The 20620-nt window shown below is 40.5% G+C and overlaps 1 protein-coding gene across 1 annotated transcript in view; it reads right to left on the bottom strand.

Moving 5' to 3' along the window:
• The window catches only part of BRSK2 (BR serine/threonine kinase 2), a 377628-nt gene that overhangs the window by 229672 nt on the left and 127336 nt on the right, over positions 1-20620 (bottom strand). The window lies entirely within an intron of this gene.

Here is a 20620-nt window from a genome sequence, read left to right as displayed (position 1 = left end):
TCATTTTTAAACTGCAAGCTAGGCCTATCCTACCCCCAAAATCCATTTTAAAAGCTGTTGTGTGATGAAACTCTTATTCTATGCCAAACTTGCCATTCTATGCCAAGTAGAAACTTTCTGTGCCTTTACAAATTTGCTATAAGGCAGACTCTTTTCATACAGCATAGAAGGACCACTGCCAGCCACTATGCAAGAGATTAAAGTGGGTGGAAGACAATCTAGGTCAGAAGGATTAAGCTCAAGGCATGGACAAAAGGCACATACTGCAGCTACCTTGTTGAACCTCAGCCAGTCTAGGTCTGAACAGTGCCTGGCTGTGAAACCATATATATGCTTTCTTTAGTTCCGTGAAACAAATGTAACAATGGAAATTTAAAAAAATGTTGACATTATAATTTAAACACTAACAATGCATTATTAAATGCAAACATTCAAGAGAATTAAAAGTGTGGACAGCAGGAACCCAGCTGTGTGGGAAGCCTGAAGGAATTCAGCTGGTTGTGTTGAGAGTGCAAGGGAGTAGACCCTCCATAGTCCACCCACAGGTCTATCTATTCATTCCAACCCAACTATTTCCATTCTGTTTTTAAAAATTGCACGCAAAATTTCCATTGCCCAGTGCTATGCAGCATTTTGGTGCAGATTTTTTTGACCTTTTCATGAGAGCAATGGAGGTAGAAAGCAAGCTGTTTGGCATTATTAGCACAAACTGAAACACTGACTAGAATGCTTAGGATGTCTGAGAAAGTCAACAGACAACAAAGAGAAATAAAGATCTTATAGCCCAAGACCTTCAGTAAATCATGTATGGGAAGGGAAGTGACAGGCTGACTCCTAGAAGCTTCTTATGCCTTAACCTGTTAAAGTAAGTTTACTCCTGGGAGAGCTCAAAGACTTTGACCTGTTGTGTAGAAAAAGATCTGGATGTCCCTAAACACTTCACTGCTGTCAATATTCGACTCCACAGTGAGATCTATCCAAAGCTCTGATTGGAACATGTACTTTACATGGTCTAGCATTTCCTGCGGAGATTTCGGTGATAGATTTCAGCCAGTTTTCTTTTTAATTGCAGAACAGCTGTTGACTAATTGCTTTTCATTGGTTAACACAGGGAAACCATTGACTGACATAGTACGCTGTCATTTACTACTTAGCAGGATGCAACAGAAATTCAGACTGTGGAACTAAGGGACAGCATTCAGAGGGGATAAATACACGAGCTGCTGGAGGAGCATAACAAGGACACCATGTCCTCTTGTTTGCAGAAGCCAAAGGCACCTGCCTTGATTATGTGGTAATAGGTAACTTTAGACAATTTGCACTGCAAAGGGATCAGGAGGACTAGATGTTACAAACCTAATAGCTGCACTTCCCCCCCCCCCCAATCTTGGTAGGCATAGATAGATCAAAAAGAAAGAAAGTCCAAATAGAAAAGATGAATAATTTGTTAGATTTAAAACAAAAACTTATTCACACATGCACATACTTTAAAAAGAAAATTCATCCAACCCTTCTGCCAAATATGTTGCTATGTTTTCCCTCTGGAACAAATATCAGCACTGGATAGGGTGGGCCAGTTGACATTGGAGAAATGATACAGATATTTGATCTCCCCTCTTCCCGGATGACTGTTCAGAACTATATTTTTAAAAAGGCCGGAATCTCAGGAGATCAAATCACAACTCTCCCAGTGTCATGTCTACTTTGACCCTCCAATAATCATGAAATATGATGTTATGGAAGATCTATGGTTGTGATCAATAATGATGGTGCACACTACCCACATAGCTCTTTTTCTATATTTATTAGGAGAAGAAAGCAACTCTCATTTGGTTTTATTACAGCTTGAAACACAACTCCTAAATTTCAGTACCATGGACAAGGGGCATCCAAGCCAATGGCCCCAACTAATAAATAACTACTGTGAATGTGAAGCCAGTACTCAGCATTGCCATTTGGCAGGTACTTCTTGCCAAGTTATTAGAACACAACAAGCCATACAGTGCCTGACAAAGAGCCAGAGATCCTCAATCTCTCTCATTAAAACCTTTGTCAGCTTCTACCCTCTTTTGCTAAATGAAAGTAGCTTCCACATGAAGTTTAAGCTCAGATTTGCCTCTGCCCAAAACATGAAAAATATGCCCAAATAGCCAGAAAGAGCTAGTATTGATATCTCCATCGCATCTGGATCAGAAAAGCAGCTAACAGTCACACAGAGAAGGTATTTGGTTCTCTTTCGCTGTATTGCTTATGATTACACCCAGTGTTAGTATAAGCTTACCAGATTTTTTCCCCCAATGAATTCGGGGACACTTTTCAACTTCAATGGATTTTGTATGGGGACTGGTTTGTGGAAACAGGGACATCTGGTAACCTTATATTAGTCACACTCAGAGTTAGACCTATTGAAATCATGGTCAATCCATTGATTCCATAAATAGAAAAACACTGTAAAAACTCCCTGCGCACAATCATCTGCTGGGGGGAACCCATAAAAACCCAACAGGAAAGACTTGGAGGGGCACATGGGGCAAACAGGGAGAGATGGAAGTATTCCCATTGTGTAGGTGGATGTCCTTATGCTAGGGGGACAAATCTGTTGAATACAACCAACACTGTGTAGGCCAGAATCAAAACAAAACACATCTCTCCTGTGTTGGTCTCTACAACCACAGAAGGTGCTGTAACTTTAACAGGTGGCTTCACCTAAAGGCACACTCCTCCATTGTCTTCTGACACAGATGGATGCCAACAATTCAAATACTTAGTCAACACAGGAAAGGCAGATGTAGGTAAGCAAGCAAGCCAGGTAAATGGATGAGGAGGCAGGTGTATACTTGCTCCCCATGACAAATAGTGAACTTGATAAAGGAGGAAGTATCGTTCAATCAGTCGCATTGTTCAATGATGTACTAGAAATTTAGAAGTGGAGCACCCAGGACAGAGTGAGATGTGGACTGCACAAGCTCTTTGTGGTATTTCCGTGAACAAATAATGCAAATTATCTTCTGGTCTTGACATTATCAGAGTCTGATGGATGATTACTGTCCCTTTTCCTTTTCAGCTGTCATGTTAAAACTTTCTATAGTGTTGGGAAAACTCAAATATTTTGAAACAAATGGTCAAATGTCAATTAATTATATCTTTTTCCCCTTTATGAAAATTCTGGTGTACAGTAAATATTTTTGTCGCATGCAGCTTGCTCAAATATAAATAAAAATAGAAAAATGAGATTGGCTGAGCAAATGACAGCATTTACTTGACCAGAAGCCATTGGAAATAATAATGTATACGTTTATGTTTGTTTGCTTGTAGATATATAAACTAAAGTTCAAATTCCCCAAGTTCCACTATCCCTGCTTTAACTCTTTATGTTCCCAAGGTAGTAATTGTAATAATACCAATATTTGTCTGTGAACAGGCAAAGTCTAAAATAATAATTAATTTGTGAAAGGTGTGATACATCTTTTATTATATTTACAAGATAGCATATGCTGTTCTAATCCATAGAAGAGGATAATTAGAGTCTCATTCCTTGTTGATGTGAGAGGGAACGTTGCAGTATCTCGCATACTTAACCCCAAGAGAGCACAATACACATGGCTATGTGTACACAATGAATATAAATGGAACATGTATTATTATAAAATTGCATTACTAAATGAGTTAAGGGCACCCTACTTACTTCTTTCTCACCCCTTCTCCATTTCCCATGGATTTCCTCTAAAATCTTTAGGGTCTTCTGTACTGTCTCACTCCTCTATTTGCCTCTTAGCCTGGTAGAGTTAAGCACCTGGGCTGTCCAAACAGACTTACCACAGATGCAATAATAAGCAAATTATAAGGATTTTCAAAACAGGGATCAAGCAAAGGAAGACATCCTGCTCTGGCCAGTTCTGACTGTCATAATCCGCTGCCAATTGATGGACAATGGATTCTACTCAAGGTAGATTAACGGGGGGAAAGCATATATTTTGTTAGTAGCTTTAGTTCTGTCGATGATCATTTCTCACAGGAGAGTTCCCAGCTTAATTGGACTTCTGCGGTAATCTTTAAAATGCTCAACCCACCAGCCCCTCTTTAGAGCATTCAACAAAAGCATAAGGCACTTTCCACCAGCTTGACAATGAAGGTGTTTTGCTTTGATAGGCTTACAACCCAGCAAGAAGCCATCTGCAGACTGGGAGGACACAAGGAAGAGGCTGATTAGCAATTCTGGGCAGGTTTTATCTGTCCTCCCTCCCCCTTCTTCCCTCCCCCTCCTCATTCCCCAAGGATATGAACTCCATATTCAAGCAGCCTGGGGTCTTCAGACAGAGAAATGCACATGATTTGTATTTGGTATTAAGCCAAAATAGAACTCCCAACATCATAGCAGCTGGGACTGGCCCCAGAGACAGGCCAGACCTGATAAGGGATACAGAAGGTCCCATAATTCATTTCACCTGCAGAAGCATCAACAGGGGAGGTTAAATGTGTCACTCCATCATGGAGAGACATTGGGAGGGGGAAGCCATAATTCATCCTGTCAGCAACCCACCTCCCTTTGTCATACTGCAGCTGGGGGGAGGGGAATGGGGAAGATTTCACATAAGCATACGAACAACTCAGTGGGGCATTCATTGGCCTTGAGTTTCCCTTCTAATGCATCTATTAATTGTGAGCACCTGCCTTTTCCCCTTTGTTTGGTCCTCTTCACTCTGCTTTGTTCTTTTTCAAGTAGAAAGAGCCAGATTCTGGAAGCATTACTCAGCCAAGGCTTGTCTGCCTTGAAGCATGTCTGTGCAAGAGCTTCTCATGCTTTCAGGAAAAAGTTGTTATTATTAACTTGCTCCTTAGCTAAATCTCTAGAATGCATATAGGGGATTTTACAGATGACACAAAGAAGTTCAGGAGAAGTCTACCCCAAGAAGAAAAATGATGCAGCGGAAAAATGATGCCTGTGATAGGATCACAGCCCATCAGATAAACAACAAGATGACTAATATGGACTACAGTAATAGCATCTCCTTTCCATGGAAAGCCTCATCCAGATATTTGTTCCATCCTGTGATTCGTCCTATGTGGGGCATGGAGGCACCAATACAAGCACTGAACTCCTCCAATTGGTGTAAGAAGCAAATAGTCAGATGAAAGGAACACATACATAAAGTAGTTTTGATCCCTTTACCAAAGCAAGTTTGGAGTCCTGCACATGTTTGACATAAATCAAAGATTCCTGGATTATAATGAAGTATTGCATAAAATGCCTGAGATTTGGTCATTTGCATAACCTCCAACCAGTTTATGTTGCAGATCACTGAGAGTTGATTGGTCTATCCAATCTCTACCCCAGTGGGCCAAGACTGGTCCTCATGAAATTTGATGTCTCCTTGGTGCATAAATTGCTAGTGTAATGCACAGGTTGCCAAGACTAATCCAGGTCCCTTCTGGTATACTGACATAATTCCCAGTCAGTCCCTAAAACTCAGCATTGGATACACTTGAATCTAGGTTCAGAAACTGTGGAAGCAGGAATGAATGGAGCAGAAAAACAGAATTAAGAAGTACAAACAGGCTGATATGCAAAGGTGAGCTCCTCTCACTGTTCTCTGCACAAAAACCCCTGTCCATCTTTTTCTGAAATATAATGGGTAAAAAAAATATATTCTAGAAGCAGATGTTACTAATCCCCAGGTTTTTCCGTTGCATAATTCATAAAGCTTCAGAAAGAAGAATACAAAGTTTGAGGGTCCATAGGCTAAATGGAATGCTTACTATCTTTAACACACACCTAACTGCAAAAACAACCAAAAGACAGGTGCAGAATTCAGACGTTGACTCCTCTATAAATAACAAGTATTAACAGATGCTCTATTTCAGCTTTTGCTCCCACCTGTGTAAATATTCACATGCTCATAAACTGCCACAAGCTAATTTTATTTTATTCTAGAGTTCAGGTCCTAAGGAAAAATATCTACTGGTAATTCATTCATCACATTAAACTTTTTAACAAGAGGAATAATTTGTTTGGGCGCTTTTGGTATACTGCCAAATATAAAACAGCACCTCATTGAGAACTATTAAATAAACAAAAATGTTGTAAGAATAAATATTTGATGGCTGAAGGCTACATTGTTGACACATTTGCACTGCAATTTTGCCTCTGGTCTGAGGAGGTAGGAGTCTTGGGTCTATGACAATCTGTTCTGCTTTGCGCGGCAGGTGTGATTCCAAACCTTATGGACAACTGAAGGATGAGCCAAACAGATTACTAAAGCGAAACTGTTATTTTTGCTTTGGATGCTGCATGTTGTTTATGTAGTCATGGTATATTTATAGTATTGAAATGTGGGGGTTTTGTATGCTATTATATTTGCTATGTTATAATGAAATTGTTACTATGTTATTGTTTTGCTATGTTATGGAATTATTTTTGTAGCTTTTGAAATGCATTCCTTTTTTCTTTGTGGTAACCCACATTGAGCATGATTTGTGTGTGGGAAATGGCATGTAAATAAAAGGAATGAATACAGCTCTATATGCAAAATTCTGCAATATTCGCAAGAAAGCAACATATCATCAAAACAAAAACCTCCAATGCCTTCCTTCCTGTTCTGGAGACCTAACCAAGGTTTGGAAATCTCATTCTTTTCTCTGCAGAGAAAAAACAGAAGGCTAGGAGCTGCCAAAGAAACTGAGGCCTGTGGATCTAAAAGAGAACCTCGCCTGCTGGATTCTCCTTTACTCATCAGTGTTTGGCTGCCTCCCAGAGACACAATAACTGCACTTTCCCCACTTGAATCTCACTCAATGCGTTGTGTTTTTTTTTTTTAAAAAAGCATGCATTTAATTTGACACAATCTTTTATGTTTCACACTGAGTGGCACTTTTACTTGTTAGTGGTCATTAATTGTTCGAGTATTTATGCAGGAATGTATGATTTGATGGTGGTCATAAAGTGCTTGGGTGGGTGGACAGGCAGAGGTGGGATTGTTTGCCAGGAAAAATATTATGGGTTAACTCACTCCCTTATCTAAATTCCTCCACGTCTGCTTCTGCCATTATATATAAAAAAAAACCTATGGGAGAAGTGATCACAGAACTCCCACCATCATTTGAAGCAATAATTAACAGATGTATGTTAGGTGGTTCCGATCATTTTTTAAAATTGCTGTATTTTAGGTATTTTATATCTTCATGTTTGAAAACCACTTTGACTATACAGCGAAAAGTGGCATGTAAATGTTTTAATAAATCAATTGATCAGGATTTTGTTGTTGTTGTTTAGTCGTTTAGTCGTGTCTGACTCTTCGTGACCCCATGGACCATAGCACGCCAGGCACTCCTGTCTTGCACTGCCTCCCGCAGTTTGGTCAAACTCATGTTCGTAGCTTCGAGAACACTGTCCAACCATCTCGTCCTCTGTCGTCCCCTTCTCCTAGTGCCCTCCATCTTTCCCAACATCAGGGTCTTTTCCAGGGAGTCTTTTCTTCTCATAAGGTGGCCAAAGTATTGGAGCCTCAGCTTCATGATCTGTCCTTCCAGTGAGCACTCAGGGCTGATGATCAGGATATACGGGCACATTAGAAAACTTATACTTCCTCAGGCACTCTAGATCTTCTAATCCTTCTGGCTTTTTTATATAGTTTTTATGTTAAACTGCTTTTCCGCTTTGCTTTTATCATGCTTTATATTGATTTTTTATATATTTTACTATTTTAATGTATATGCAAGCTGCTTTGGGAGCTCTAAGAAGCTCTCTCACTCGCCCACACACATACACAGTTCAGATATTCAGATGCTATGCTTTTTCCAGTCAGAACATCAATCCCACAAATTTTTTTTTAAAAACATGTCTGGGTACTTGTAATAACTGTCCTGATCCAGTGAAAGTGATAAAAAAGAGCAGACACTGATATCTACATATGAATTGTTTGCCCTGTTATTGCAAAATGCTGTTGAATGGGGTGAAAACCACATCCAGCATTCAGCGTGTCTGTACAATGCTTCTGTACCATGCCCACAATGCCTAACAGATTTTGATTATTTCTCATCATGTCTTAGGTGGGGGGAGGGTCTTGAGCTCCACAAGTGAAGCTGTAGGCGAGCAGATTCTTGCTGACATCTCAGTTCCCTTAATTAGGACTAGTACTTGAGATTGGTTTCTTGTTAGTCTAGAATTGAACTAGAGAACTCTAAATTATTCAGTTGTTGGCAAGCAACTTGCACACATCCATATCCACAGTTATTTTCTAGACAGATGCAATCCCTGTCTAGAAGAAGTTTCACTCAAATTGACCCTCGAAAAAAATAAATAAATAATTTATTTATTTATTTATTTATTTATTTATTTATACCCCGCCCATCTGGCTGGGTTTTCCCAGCCACTCTGGGTGGTTTCCAACAGAAAAATGAAATAAAATAATCTATTAAACATTAAAAGCCTCCCTAAACAGGGCTGCCTTCATATATCTTCTAAAAATCTGGTAGCTGTTTTTCTTTGACATCTGATGGGAGGGCGCTCCACAAGGCGGGCGCCACCACCGAGAAGGCCCTCTGCCTGGTCCCCTGCAACTTGGCTTCTCGCAACGAGGGAACCGCCAGAAGGCCCTCGCTACTGGACCTCGGTGTCCGGGCAGAACGATGGGGGTGGAGATGCTCCTTCAGGTATACTGAACCGAGGCCATTTAGGGCTTTAAAGGTCAGCACCAACACTTTGAATTGTGCTCGGAAACGTACTGGGAGCCAATGTAGATTTTTATTTTTCAAGACTGGTGTTATGTGGTCTCGGCGGCCGCTCCCAGTCACCAGTCTAGCTGTCGCATTCTGGATTAGTTGTAGTTTCCAGGTCACCTTCAAAGGTAGCCCCACAGAGCACATTGCAGTAGTCCAAGCGGGAGATAACCAGAGCATGCACTACTCTGGGGAGACAGCCTGCAGGCAGGTAGGGTCTTAGCCTGCGTACCAGATGGAGCTGGTAGACAGCTGCCCTGGACACAGAATTGACCTGCGCCTCCATGGACAGCTGTGAGTCCAGAATGACTCCCTGGCTGTGCACCTGCTCCTTCAGGGGCACAGTTACCCCATTCAGGACCAGGGAGTCCTCCACACCTGCCTGCTTCCTTTCCCCAAAAAACAGTACTTCTGTCTTGTCAGGATTCAACCCCAATCTGTTAGCTGCCATCCATCCTCCAACTGCCTCCAGGCACTCACACAGGACCTTCACCGCCTTCACTGGTTCTGATTTGAAAGAGAGGTAGAGCTGGGTATCATCCACATACTAATGAACACCCAGCCCAAACCCCCTGATGATCTCTCCCAGATTTTATGTGGACCACTTAGAGATTTTATTATATTCATCAGTGTATGAACATAATAAATAAATAATGGGTGGGTGGGTGAATATCCACCCGCACAACACAGACAATTCTACCCAAAATACAGAGATATTCTGAGGGTTAAAACACATTGTCAAAAATGCTTCAATAGATATTATAGTGATGAGGCCTACAGAGATTCAACAACTGGATCAGCACAGCATTTATCTGACTTTGTGTAAAGCCCATCTACAGTGTGTGAGTCAGTACAGCCCTCAAGACCTTCTTTGCTCTGGCACTGAAAAGCAATAAAAGCTTCAAAACTGTATTAATTTTTTCCACCTGAAAGAGTTTTGTGGTTTTTTTAAGGAAAAGAAAAGGAGGCAGCCTGCACCCGCACAGACCCAAGAGCAGATTTTAAGCACCCAGTAGGACTGCCTGTCTGTCAGGAAGTCAAACCTTCCCTTTTTGCCATCCATCACAACTGTTGAACCATAGTATCTTTTGGAGTCAAGTGCAACCCCACTGAAGCAGACTGACACTATTTCTGGTGCTCTGAAGCTTGTCATTTATTTGATTCCCCAGGCCCACCCCCACCCCCCTTTTTATTACTGTCACAGCAAAAGCTCACACAGACACATGGTTCCAGTGAAGAAAAGCTGCATCACCTGCATTGGCTCAAACTGCTCATTATGCCACTATATTTACTATTTATGGCACACCATGTGCCACTCAAAGCAATCCACATCAGAGGCCATCCATGTGTGTAAGCTACTATAGGAAAACACAAGGGAGAAAGGGTCATTGCCCCAAACCCTGTCCCAGATGCAAAGAACAATAGAGGGAAGAATGGAGGAGGGAGGAGGAAAGGCAAAATATGATTTTTGTCGCAAGAAGCATACAAAGTTACACACAACAGCTGTTTCGAATCAGCCAGGTGGCTTCCACCTTAAATATTTTATTTACTGATTTATTACATTTATAGTGGTATTTATTTGTTTGTGGAATTTGTATACCGCCCTTCATCCATAGATCTCAGGACTTCACAACATAAAATTACAATATAAAATATAATATAAAAACCACAAAATGCTTAATAAAATTAAGAACAGCAAAGCAATAATCTCTGCTCCCTGGACTTGGACAAGGGAGACAGATTCAGATCTCCACTTAGCCATGAAGCTTATGAGTGGTTGAGGCCAACATACCTCTCAAGGTTGTGATGGCATGAAACAAAGGTGGCATGGTTCCCCTCCCCATTTTTATCCTCACAACAACCCTGTGATGTGAGGTAGGTTAGGAGGAGAGACTGTGATTATGAGCTTTATGGCTGAGTGGGGATTTGAACCCCAACCTGCCCAGCTCCTAGTCCAGCACTCTAACCACTACACCACACTGGCTTTTCATATAACTATGGGAGGTTATAAAAGATACTCTAGCTGTTGTGCAATGGCAGCGGCTACCTTGCAGTCAATACAAAATATGGAGAAGGCTGCAGCCAACATTTGTTCATTGACTATTTATTTATTTATTTTAGCATACTTTCCCCTTCCATTCAACTTCTTCTTATTCTTCTCCTTCTCCTTCTCCTTCTTCTTCTTCTTCTTCTTCATCTTCATCTTCATCTTCATCTTCATCATCATAATACCCCACCCATCTGGCTGGGTTTCCCCCGCCACTCTGGGTGGCTTCCAACAAATACCAAAATACATTAAAATATCACAGATTGAAAACTTCACAGATTGAAAACAGGGCTGCCTTTAGGTGTTTTCTAAATGTCAGGTAGTTGTTTATCTCCTTGACCTCCAATGGAAGGGCGTTCCACAGGGCGGGCGCCACTACCGAGAAGGCCCTCTGCCTGGTTCCCTGTAGCTTTGCTTCTTGCAGTGAGGGAACCGCCAGAAGGCCTTCGGCGCTGGACCTCAGTGTCCGGGCTGAACAATGGGGGTGGAGACGCTCCTTCAGGTATATAGGACCGAGGCCGTTTACGGCTTTCATCTTCAGGGCAGGTTGCAAATCAATTAAAATACAAGCAACCTAGGAAACAGACAGAGCTGATAAAACATGCCTAAAGTCAACGGATGATGAATCTTAGAAACATCTCGCAGAGCTAGCAGAACAATGAGATCCAGATCCAGGTTAGTGGAAATGGATAGGGATCTTGAAAGAGGGACTCTTAGCAGCAGGAGCATAACTGTTTACTACTGTGACAGCTTCCCGGAGGCAGTAAGTGTGGGCCGACCCCCCACCCTGCTACACATCAACACCACCAGCACAGATGGCCAGAGGGTGGCACTGCAGTTACAAATGAACATAAATATATAAAGATAGCTGAATAGTGGGTATGGCCACATGCGCTTCACAGGTTGCTGAAGTGAGGAAAGGGCTGGAGTAAGAAGAACAGAAGGCTGCAGTTATATGCATGAGATGATGGTCCAAGAGAGCTTTATTTCTTCGAATGTAAAGGTCATAAAAAGAGTAACATGTGGGAGTCTGAGCAGCTAAAAATAAAAGCTGAGTTAATAAAAACTGCATCCAGGACAAAAATAAAAATATGAAAGCTCTTCGACGTAATGTGGGCTTTTTCTCTCACCCCCTCAGGTTCAATCCAATCATTTATTAAATGTTCCCATGGAAAAAGTTTGGTGTCCCCAAGATAGCTACCTTCTCGCAGTTTCTGCATACCCTTCTGCAGTGTCAAAGAAAGGAACATTGCCAAATAAATCTACCTGTTTCTGACATCCCAGCATGAGACTTACAGGAATGTTTACTTCGATATTTTCTATGCTTAGTCCCCATATGACTGCACCACAGAGTGTGTGACAATCTTGCTCCATATGCTGACATGAGAAAATGTACCAGTGGGATTTTGTCACTCCTTGCTTTGCTTTGCCTTCTAAGGTACTGTAATTGAGTAACAGATATTGCCTGGCTACCAATTCAAAGTAAAGGAATAGAATGTTGTCCAGCCTCAGGAAAAAGAAAATTGTGAATGCTACCCAGTATTTTTAGAATGCTTCCCAGTTTGAAACAAAACAAAACATTTTAGTCTGGGTACTTAGCAGTAACTGGGTATTTAAAATGCAGACACACAAAAATAAATTATTGCAGAAGTAAAGAGGAACCAATGTTTTATTTACCTGGGGTTTTAAATACAGTAGTTATTTTTATTATTATCAACATAATCACTTCACCACACTCCTATATGGCAGGGCAATTAGTGGTGTGTGAGATCACAAGCTACTCAATGAGTTCAGAATGGAGCAGAAATACAAACTGGAGCTCAGTTACGTCCTAGCCTAACATATTGTCAGTTAAATTGGCTCAGTTCTATAGCCTGTTTGAATACTTGTGCTCATAATTTTGTTGTTATTATTATTATGATTTCATTCTATTGATACATCAAGGTAGTCATTGTGGGGCCCCTCAAGATAGGGTTGGACTACAAATCTCAACTGCCTCAGCCAACAGTGGTGGCATAAAGGTTATAGTATTGGACAAGGACAGGGAAGACCAGGGTTCAAATCCTCACTCACTGGATGATCTTGGACCACTCATTGTCTGTTCCCAGACAGCTTTCCTGGTCATGTGGCCAGCATGACTAAACTGCTTCATATACATATGAGGTAGTTGAACAAAATTTTGAATAGAAGTTTCAGGGAGATGGAGTTAGTCAGCCTTATAGGCTCTTTACTCAAGGGTTTAGTAGAGTTGGCCCTGATGAAAGGAGGCAAGAGAGCTATTAATTTAAGTTTGTTGACTGGATCACTGCCCGAAGCTGCTACCCAGCACTTTTTGTTTTGTTTTCACTCCTCTATTTCTGGTCAATGGAACCCATCTAGGAATGAATGTCATGCCTTACAATCCTTTAGGTTTCCAACCATGACTATGGTTCTTCTACACTGAGTGTTGCTCAGTCTTCCTTAGCACTGTTGATGGGCTGACATTTAAACAAAAACCAAAAGAAAAGAAGATAAAAGATATCAAGGCATATGAAAGAAGGGAAAATCCAACTACACACAACTACACAGACCACTGATCCAGACAGACTTGCAATTTGAAACAGCTATCTATTTGAAATCTCACTCCTCTAAAACAGATGCAGAGTGCTGGTTGTCTCTTAGCAGCCATTGTCAAAACTTAACATGAATGCTGAATTTAACTTTTCTTGTTATCAGAAAAAAATCTATTCAGGCAGATTAGATATAAATACGTACAGTGAAACAATTTCAAGTTTCTGCCACATCAGTAACTTTGGCTCAGCATCTATAATTGTTACTGTGCTGATACTATACACTGTTTAATATGAGGTGTGTGGTTTGGGGTTGTTGTTGTTTTTCGCTATGCCTGTATACACACACACACACACACACATTAAATTACTTTGGGAACTTTTAAAGCATAAAACCACGTGAAGTCTAATAAATCAGCCAATCAAGCAAATCAACACAACAGCCCAACCTGTTGATGAAGAGGGGTTAACAAGGAGCACATTACACCACTGCTTAAGAGTGTCTGCACGATTTCCTTCAGCATGCTAAGTACAACTTTGGGTACTGTTTTCAAGCTTTAACACCGAAAAAAGTTTAAGTTCCTATATTTAAGCCTTGGGCTCCTACCTGGTTCTGTGTTGCATTGAGGACAAGGTAGGGAAGAAATCCATCTAACTAATGTAAACTGTACCTAGCCAAGTGGGACTTTAAAAGTTCTCTCTTATCTTGTAAAGCAAGCCCACTTGAAAACCAGGTCTGCTTTCTTTTTCTAACTCATAGCTCTTAAAATTTCAGTATTTTGCTGCATTGCAATGCACCCTACAAAGCTGAGAGCTGACATCGGATCCAATGCTAGCAGGTACAGTGTCAGATAGGATGATAACATTTCATCCAGACTGAGAGAACTGCTTCGGCATGTCGGGGCGGGGGAACCACCATAGCAAATAATCTCAGACTGGTTGGAGATTGACTAGATGACTGAATGCATTATCCAGCACTAGCTTCTAAAAGTCTGTTGCAGTGAGACAGCTTCACCTGGTGAGAAATAATTAAAAGTCCTTTTATTTTGCCTCTGTACTGACAGCTTTAAAGGCATAAGGGGTAAGGATGAGATGAAACACACCAACACTTTTGAGTTGTAGGCTACATCTCCATCTCATTCATTCACAGATGCATTCACACACCAAAAAAAAACTACTCTTGGGTTTTCATCTTATATTTTAGCAGATTTGCTTGATTTTCTGCATCTTTTCATGATTATTCTCTTCTACACTAAGCAAAGTCTGCTCTTTCTTTCTTTCTGTTTAGGCTTACAAGCACTTTATAATTGCAGTCCAACTGCAGAAGCCTAGAAATGTTCTTGTTAGGTTTCCACCTCACCCTGAACGCAGCTAAATAAACAACAACAATTTAAAGAAGTCACACTTACTTATTGCATCTTATTGCATATGATCCAGCAAAATCTCTGCTTTGCATGCATGCACACCTAATCTGGGTTTTATTTTGTTTAGTTTCCAGTTCACCTCCACCTGTTCATTTGGGAGGGGAGGGACAGCACAAAACTAAAGCAAAACCCACATGGGAATCTCACATGCGCAAGGTTGTGGGTGGCATTTTTAAGTATTGAGGTCCTAAATGTGAACTGCACTTGACATCACAGCACAGAATACAGAAACTCAGCCCTTGACAGCTATCCCTACCATTAAGTCAGTAAAAAGAATCAAAAATTTGGTTCTCACAGTCTGTTCTGCATATGACTAAAACGTTCCTCTTCTCCCAGGCCTTTGGCTAATTAAACAATCTATGGACTTTTAAACTGGGGTTTGTGTGCATTATTTTTGTTTTTACTATAATATGTATTTTGTGTTTTTATATTGTAAACCATCCTGTGATCCTTGGATGAAGGGTGGTATGGAAATAAGAAGAAGAATAGGAATAAGAATAAATTTTAGGTGTGTTGTCACACATTGAGCTAGTTGTCTCACTGCAGACACCACAAACAGAAGTGTGAGACTCTCATCTGCAGTTAATTCCATGCATAGTGTCAGCATTCATACTGCCAGCTCAACATGTGGCAGAGTGAGTAGCTAAGAAGAGTCTGCATGTATTAGCTGTGTGTGTGAGAGAGAGAGAGAGAGAGAGAGAGAACAAACAAATATGGCAGAGATCTATGATGGGATTAACCAATTTTAATTTTTGCAATCAAACATGTTTAGGCAGCTCCAAATTTGTTTGGAGCAGTGAAACTGGCAGAGGAAGAGGGGGATTACAGGCTTCCCTCAGAGCTAAAGCCAGTGGCTATTCGTAAACTGATATATATTTCTTTTTATTATACGTACTTTTTGTATGCTTTTTTGCACCCTGTTATGATATTGCAGCTGCAGTGAAGAGCAGGTTAAAAAAATGTTTCAAATAAATACATAAATAAATAAATCTCCCATGTCATGTGTGGAGTCACCCTCAGTCCTTAGCTTTGCCAAATGCATACGTCATATTTTATACACTACTATACTAAGCAGTCTTAGGGAAAAGAGGACACACAAGTTAGATTTCCTTAAATGCAGGCCTTTGATCCCAAATCTTAGGCTTAACATCCGTTTCTGAGAAGTTGTGCCCCTGCCCCCCCCCTCTAAGGGGAAGGCTGGAAGAGAGGTTTTGAGATGCGTTTACGCTGTCAATTCTTACTAGGGAGGGGAGGAAAAATTCTGGCTGGTTTAATATGCATTATTTGGAAGTCTATTTTCCTAAAAACACCCTCAGGATATATTTTATAGCAGCCAAATACAACTGGAGACTTTCAAAATCTGTTACAAATATACCAGATTGTTAGTAGCCTTATTGGTCTTACAGAATAAGAACCACAGAGGTGGTTCTTTAAGATGTATGTGCCTGGTATAAAAGATGTATAAAATATAATGCCTTTCCATTTTGTTCTCTGTGCTGGAGTTATGGGTTTGTTTTCCATTATATTTGATTTGTATTCTATTTTACTGTGTTATTGTGGTCCCTTCCAACTCTACAATTCTATGACTTACTCGTGTAAAAACCTAAGAGATCTATTGATGAAGGGTGATATTCAAACTCTTAAGCAAGGGGGCACTTTTTGTTGGACCATCTAAGGTCCAATTCCTAATATTAAAAGAGCAGAGTGATTGCAGTTCTCCCAGGGATCTCTCCCACTATGTGCAAATGTAGAAATCATGCGGTAAGAACCAAAACATTGTGACCTGCTCTTCAACTGGTCGCTGGAGACAGAGTGCCTCTTCCCATGCAAACCTCTCCACTCACCTACCCAAATTGTCTGCCTGCTTTATAGTGAAGCAGCATGGAATAAGGCCATGGAAGATTGGAAATCACACTATTGCCATAACATAAAAAATGTCCCTCATCTTTATAGCAAGCTTTTAAATTCCTCTTCAAGTGCTGTTATGTAAACATAATGGGGGAAATGTGTTTTAAACTATTTGACTGGTGAAAAATGTTTATATCACTGATGGCCATACTGCTGTCAAAGTTTCTACAAGTCAAATCCAAAGTTTGTTTCTTCCCTCCACCAAATGTCTGAGATTTGTTTTTTCTCTAGAATTTAGTTAAGAAGCACACATCAGCACATCATTGAAGAGAAAGGTGCAACTCTATGGCACATTCACAGGTCTTTCTGATCTTGGGCAGCTATGCAACAAACTGCCTTTGGTACTTGCAGCACCCATCCTACAGATTGGCAGCCTATAATGTAGTCTGCTGTCAGAATTTCACAGTAAATGATCCAACAGACAGCTTCAGTCTCACTTTCCTTATGCACCATATTCCCAACTACTTTTCTGCTTGCTGTCTTGCAAGTCAAATTAGAGAATCTTAGGAAATCCCTCCACCACTACCATTGCTGGTAAGAGGTATTTGCATTCTAAAGCAATACAGCCTGGTGTACTGCAAATTGTCCTGCAGGGTGGGTCTCAGCAACTTGGAAAAAGAAAATGAAGAACAATTGTCAGCATGATTAAGAATAATGTGTTTATGAATTATTTTCTGGAGAGTTTCACAACTGCTAGAGTTATAAGGAAAATCTTTAAAATCCTCTGTAACAGACTCTCCTTTTTGCAGAATTTGCAGGTCACATCCTCTCTCTTTACCAGTGGCATTCATCCACAGATTACACAAGCCATATCAGTGAAATGACTCTTGGTTCTGGAAAGTCTGCAGAATCAAGCAAACTTTCATAATTCTGGCAGAACATTTAATGTGATAGTTGTTACAGTTCTGCTTCTAACCTAATGAGCAGACAGAAAGGTGTGAGCACCTAATTGGGAAGAACAAGCAAAAGGTAAATCTCCATTACTTTTGTATGGTTAGATATTCCCCAAGTGACACCACTCACCTTAGGGGTACAAAAGAAAAGTTAAACATGAGTGTAGTCTCAGATGAAATGAAAAGAAAACAATTTGGATTACTTCAACAGGTTTGCACACTGAAAGACATGCTCATAAAGACATCAAAACCCATGGCACCCTTTGTTCCAGCCTCTCAAGCCCTAGTTGCCCTCTCTAAAAACATACTGCTTGGTGTAATGAAATATCGATACCTATTAATATCAAACTGAAGTGGTGTCGGGGGTTCAGAATCTCAAGAACAAGGGTCTTCCTGGACCATTTCTTTGAAGTTTTCAGAGACATCAACATAATGCACCCACTATCAACATCATTAGTGAGGCCTGAAGATGTTTTTAATACTCCAACATGCACAGAAAATGCATCACAGAATCCCCAATAGGCTTTGTCCCATTTTTATTCCTTTATAAGATTAAATACAAAATGCCTCAGTGTGATGATTCATAGGATTAGGTTATACATAATTTGTAAGTAGCTCTCTGGGCTAAATGCTTGTAGAGCAAACTTGTAGTGAGCACTAGTGGGTGAGTAGCCACCCAGGGTCTGAATCTCTAAGGGAGAGAACAACCTGAACAACTTTTACCCATCAAAGTGAACACAGGCCATCAATCATGTACTTTGCCCTGCAAGGCTCTTGATAACCACACTGTTTTCGCAATCTGAATACTAGCTGCTGGGGAGCACAAGTGGGGACTGTGCTATTGTGCTCATTTCCTGCTTGTGGGTTTCCCATAGGTATCTGGTTGGCCACTATGAGAACAGGATGCTGAACTGGTTCGGCCTTTGGTCTAATCCAACCTGTCTCTTCTTAATTATACTAATAATACTTTGCATATGAAGCACTTTGTGCACTCATAAGAGCTATACAAACACACTATCCTGTTTTAATCCTTACAAGAACCCTTTAAGGTAGGACAGCATTCTTACCCCCCCCCCCAATATTGCATAGGCTGAGGGTTAGTGGCTTGATTAAGTCCACCTAGAGAGTTCGTGGCAGAGTCCAGATTCAAACATGGAACTTCCTCTTTTCCAGCTCAGCCTCTTAGCAAACAATATGAATAATATGTCCACACAAAAGGTGATCAGTGAGAACCTGGGCATCACAGCATGCATATGACCATGACATCTCAAACTCAGCCACAGTGAATGACTAGTAGTGTAAGTAATGCAATGCAAAGCAAAGAGAGGTCTACTTAATACATTGCTTTAATGTAATAAAGGGTCCTGGGGACGGGTTGATCAGAAAAAAAATGGGGGTGAAAAAGGCTTCACAAGCTATGTATGAGAAAGAGACCCTGTGGTAATTAAATATTTCTTCTACTGGTTCTGCCCAGCGCTGCCAGCTAATGAAATGAAACCAAGTAAGGAGCCCCAATTCCAAAACATCTTGAGCACTAAATCCTTGGAGGGCTCCAAGGTGGATTATGCATCACTCACATTACATTAGCACCAGAACTGAATGAAAGAAGGATGAGAAGAGAATAAATCAGCTATAATCAATACCGTAGGTTTTAAATTTCCTATGCCTTACTTTCTTTCTCCTTGGATGAGAATCAAACACTTAAAAGTGGTGTGAGAATACTTTACAGATGAAGGGTCAAAGAGGAGGTCTGCTTAACCTTGCACTAGTATTTCCTTCCAAGTTCCTTTTATGAATCCTCCAAACAATCATTAGAAAATAAGCAGGCCCCTCACAAACATGCCCTTTAAAATCTAGAAGTACACCTGAGCACAATCTTTCCCCAGCAGCCTGGAGCCTGGGACCATCTCAGGTCACCTTCAAGAACTGGCATGTTCAATTCGCACACCTGTGCAACGTGAGGTTGGGGGTGGGGGAAGCAAAGTGCTCTTTCTAAGCTTAGCTTCTCACATTGCCTCTCACCAGGCTCTAGAATTTTTCCTGCTAAGCTCCTGTCCTCATCATTAGCAATCTAATTGGCTTCCTCTCTGAATCAGGCACACTTCCCTGAAATCTGATGCCACTATTCTCATTTACTAATGCTGCATTAAAGCAAATGTTCTGGGCTGGGTACATCTTAAGCACATACTGCATTCTAAAACACACACATATGAAGAAGTATAGCAATTTAGCCAATTAAATAATGTGTACATTCTAATTTATGATTAGATGTATTGAGATGTAAGAGGTCTCATACTCCTGCCCCCTTTTTTTCTTGTCCTCCATTTCCCCTTTCATGTCAATCTATTCCTTGATTTAAATGGCATGTGATAAATCCAGTGTAATATCACAAGCAACATTACAAGCACATATGAACAAACATCACAATGCCCAGCCAAACATTTTCAGCAACACACAACTACATTTTTCAAGTCATCTTTACATCGTGTCTGAAGAAGGTAAAATATTCCTTGAAACTTTGTAATACTTAACACTGAATCTGAAGTTATCAAGGTGGTAGAAAATTATATTCCCACTAATGGGAGCTCTTAAAAATGTATTGCCTTTATGTGGTGCAGTGAAGTAATTAAAATGCATTACAATTTTAACAGGCACAAAAAGTATAATATGCGAAAGAGCATTGATGGATCTCAGGTCACTTCCAGACACTCTGTTTTTATTGAGCATTCATTCTGTTTCTAGGGATATCAGATAAAGTTGCATCAAGTAAGCATCATCCCACATATTCCAGTGCACTTTTTATATACTGTAGTTCAGTCCTACTCTTCATGTGTGGCAACTTTTTATCTGAATCACAGGAGTTAATTCAAAGAGCAGAACTGATAGTGCAAATGCAGGCTATTGCATAAAATATCCTGCCTTGAAGTGGACTATAATGATTGTCTTTAGGTGCATTCCATCCTCTGTATATATTTTTTAAGCATGCCACTGAGAGACATGAGCTGAGTGCAATGTAGATATGCCACTTCAGGTCAATATGGAGATGTATGTATTTAGCCTGACAAAAGCTCTACTATCAATTGT

The sequence above is a fragment of the Zootoca vivipara genome, chromosome 1, assembly GCF_965207765.1.
Source record: "Zootoca vivipara chromosome 1, rZooViv2.hap1.1, whole genome shotgun sequence".
NCBI classification, from domain to species: Eukaryota; Metazoa; Chordata; class Lepidosauria; order Squamata; family Lacertidae; genus Zootoca; species Zootoca vivipara.
Note: the sequence above shows the minus strand (reverse complement) of the source record. Positions and strands in the feature narration are given on the sequence as shown.